Below are 4,418 nucleotides of genomic sequence, written 5' to 3' on the forward strand. Positions count from 1 at the left end.
GGAAAGGATTCTGCCCCAGATCTCGTCCTGAGGGTCTACCCACCCCCAGCTGGCTCCTAGAGAAAGGAAAAACAAGGCAATCTCTAAGGCAAGTGTGCTACAATAACAGTTGTTCCCATACCCAGCGCTCTCCTTTAGAGGTGCATGTCTGTCAGTATCAGTCAGGAATGGGGGGATAGTCAACCTTTCCTTACTTATGAGTAGAGAAAATTTATTCCTACTTCTTAATAGGTTCCTTATTAAGGAGATTTCATCTTTATGTGATCTTGAGGCACATTTACAAAATGCCCCGCATTTTAGTACAGTATCTTAAAAAGGTAAGTATTTAAAAGTCTCAGGTCAAATTCTTTCCCTGTCTTCTAGCTGTTATAATAATAATCCATAAGTGCAGCATATGATTCAGTTGGTCTCTAAGACTGATACTAACTTTATTGACACTGAGCTAAGCATTTAGTGAATGACTACTATGTGTCCTCTAGTAAACACTTTCTCTGTATTTTTTTTTAATCCAGGTACCAGCTTTATCAATTAGATACAGTTATATCTTCATTTCACACATGATGAGGTGATTTGCCCAAGCTCATAAGCTACTGGGCTTCCTAGGTTGCACGAATGGTAAAGAATCTGCCTGCCAATGCAGGAGACACAGGAGATGTGGGTTTGATCACGGTGTCGGGAAGATCCCCTGGAAAAGGAAATGGCAACCCACTCTAGTATTCTTGCCTGGAAAATTCCATGGGCAGAGGAGCCTGGTGGACTATAGTCCATGGGGCTGCAAAGAGTTGACGTGACTGGGCACAGAGCTGCTAAGTGGTACAGTTGAGTTTGGAACCCAGGTAGTTGAATGTCAAAGCTTGAGAATTTTCCTTCTACAACACATGGATGATCACTCAGTCCTAGAGGCCGATGAGCAGGAGATGAGTAAATATTTGAGATCTGGAAAATAAAATTCTATTACACTTAAGCAAATTAAAAATAAGGAAATAATCTTAAGGGTTTTTTTTAAGTGCATAGAATCAGTACTTGAAGATAATTCATATATCAGCTGCTTTCCATTTCCAGTGTAGTTTGATATCATGAGTGATTGGTGCAGACCCTCCATCTGAGGCAGATCAGACAGAGTTCTAATAGCAATAGCCTTTAAATCAAGTAAGTTTACTCCAAATGTTCCCAACATAGCCCAAAGCCAGGAAAGTTCACAGCTCTACATTAAAATGTTAGAAAAAGATCACATTGCAGCAGCTGCTTATGTGGATTACCTAGTCTAGCCATTCTGCTAAGACTTAAAAAAACCTGTCTGAGTTGTAGGAAGAAAAAAAGCAAGACTCTAAAATATCAAGTTGGTGCTTGTTGGTAGAGCTGTGATTTCCCATTTGTTGCCCCAGAAGACTCAGGTGTACCTGAAGTAAAAAGTCAAGATGTTTTTCCAGACTCGGAGGCTGTGGAGGGTTTGGTTTTGATTCCGTACTTTCCCCACCAGGTCCCATGCTGTTTCCAGAGTCATTAGCTTCCCTTGACATTTTTTAAAATCCTAGAAATGTTTCACAGCAATCCAAAGCACATTAGGAACTCGCAGTCCCTTCTCACAGCCATTTTATGTAACTTTTAAAAATACTTTGCAAAGACGTGAAATCAAATGGTGTCTCTCTCTCTACCTGTGTCTTCTGATTAAAGGCCAGTGATACTATTACTGTGTGTGTGTGTGCACACACTCACATCTGACCCTTTTGAAATTTAATGAATATTAACATTTATTATGATTTTTATCTTCAAGCGGGAAGAAATTTTTGGAAATAATGGATATATTCATTTTCTCAATTATGATGGCTTTATGAGTGTACACATATAGCAGAACTTACCATGTTGTGTGATAAAATCATATGCAGGTTTTTCTATGTTGTATATACCTCAAGAAGAGTATTACTTTGAGATGGCCCCTAAAAATACATTATGTAGTAAAAAATAAGTCAGCCTTCTGTGTCAGAGTAAACAAAAATCCTGTCCCGTATTGGGATCTTTCAGAGGTGTAGTAAATCATGTTTTTAAGATACAGTGAATTTAGGCAGGATTTAGTAAACTGAAAATAAAAGTTACTGCAGATAAAAAAAAAGTTGCTTCATATCAAATTTTTGCATAATATGATACTTTTTTGGTTTATTTTTCATGGGAACTTTATTTTTTAATATATTTAAAAATTTTATTTCTTTTTAATTGGAGGATAGTTGCTTTACATGATAATATATTTGAAACTCAAATTAGAGCTACCAACCTGAAGAAAAAGATATCTCTGTGCTTCTTTTGGGAAATATAGTCAGGGAAAATAAATCTGGATAACCATGCAAAAAAATATTTTTGTCTTCAAAACATCAAAGCATGGTCTGTGAGGCATGATCTGATCTCCATTTCACAGGAGGGGATACTGAAGTCAAACCTTGGAAAGCCCTCACAAAATTAGAAACTGTGGTGAGGCTCGTCAGCTATCAAATCAGCAATCTCTTCCTGAGCCTCTTATGTTTCCTTATGTTTCTCTCTATAGGGCTACTTTTCACAGTGCTGGTTTCTTGCCTTCCCTTGTTCTTGTGGTTATTGTTGGGTTTAATCACAGTCAGAAAAATGATAAAAGTAGATCCTACATTAGCATATTTCTTTGTGTAGTGTTGTTAAAGACCTGGTTTCTGACATCATTCATTTAGTTCCAATATAATCATCTAGACTCAGAGGAGGAAATGGTATTCCTTTCAGAATTCAGAGATCTGCTGAGAGGGAAGAGAGTGTTAGGATGTAAGAGTCCTGCCCCACACTATGACCTTTTTCATCACAACGAACAAAGTGAAGTTAAAACTGTCAATCTAGTTGGAGGATGTTTATGAAAAGTTCTGAATTACCTGTAAAGTATCTGTGAATCTGAAACAGAGAGATCATGTTTCTCATCTTGTTGCTTGCAAGTTCAGAATATTTAGCTTCTGCTGTGAAATGTTTTCTCAACTTGAAATGCCTGGGTTCCTCATGCATGGAGAGAAGTAGCATGAAAATACACACAACTGATGTCACGTCAAGAAAGGCCAATGAAATTCATGGTGTTGCTCCTGGAAGATAAACAGACTGAAAACAATCAGCATGGTAGACCTCTTGGTTTCCCCTTGGCATAGTTTACTGGCTAAGATTTTCTTTGGCCACATGTAACTTAACTACACCTGAACTACAGTGGTTTGCCAAACAGGGTTTGAGTTTTCAGACTTAGCAGGGACTTGGAGGTAATCATTCTACCTTCCTTGTTCAAGGATGTCGATGAGAAATCAGGATCCTTTTCTTGTTCTGCAATCCTTAGTATATGGCTTTCATCCTCATGGGCTTAAGTTCCACCTCTAGGTATAATGTTCAAATTTAAGACTAAGGAAAAAAGCAAAAAACAGAAGGCACATATGAGCTTACTCTGTCTCTTTTTAACGAAAAATTTAAAAATATTTTCCAGAATCTTATGTAGTAGAGTAGCTTTTATATCTCATTGGCCAGAACTGGATCACATAACTGCTCCTAGCTACAAGGGAGTTGGAGGAATTATTTTAAATTAGTAATATAGCCACCCTGAATTTTGACTTTTGTTAGTAAGTAAAAAGCATAGAATAGATATTGGGTGGGAAGAGAAAATTAGAAATAGGATTATTGCCCATTGGAAGGAAAGGATGTACCTTTTTTTTTTTTAAACATTATATTTCATGTGTTATTAAGGTCAAATATTCCATCTTCCACAAAGTTCTCTTTACTCTCATTGTTTTCTCTGGATTCCTTTATTTCAAATATAGTGTCATTGATCCCACCATATTCATGCTTATTTTCCTCATTTAGACAATGAGTTCCTTGAGGATAAAACCTAGTTTAATTTACCTTTGTAATTTCATCATTTACTACTGTGACTGGCACTGTCAGTTCAGTTCAGTCGCTCAGTCGTGTCCGACTCTTTGCGACCCCATGAATTGCAGCACACCAGTTCTCCCTGTCTATCACCAACTCCCGAAGTTCACTCAAACTCATGTCCATCAAGTTGGTGATGCCATCCAGCCATCTCATCCTCTGTCATCCCCTTTTCCTCCTGCCTCCAATCCCTCCCAGCATCAGAGTCTTTTCCAATGAGTCAACTTTTCGCATGAGGTGGCCAAAGTACTGGAGTTTCAGCTTTAGCATCATTCCTTCCAAAGAAATCCCAGGGCTGATCTCCTTTAGAATGGATTGGTTGGATCTCCTTGCAGTCCAAGGGGCTCTCAAGAGTCTTCTCCAACACCACAGTTCAAAATCATCAATTCTTTGGTGCTCAGCTTTCTTCAGAGTCCAACTCTCACATCCATACATGACCACTGGACAAACCATAGCCTTGACTAGACGAACCTTTGTTGGCAAAGTAATGTCTCTGCCTTTCAATA

The sequence above is a fragment of the Bos indicus genome, chromosome 20 (genome assembly GCF_029378745.1).
Source record: "Bos indicus isolate NIAB-ARS_2022 breed Sahiwal x Tharparkar chromosome 20, NIAB-ARS_B.indTharparkar_mat_pri_1.0, whole genome shotgun sequence".
Taxonomy (NCBI): domain Eukaryota; kingdom Metazoa; phylum Chordata; class Mammalia; order Artiodactyla; family Bovidae; genus Bos; species Bos indicus.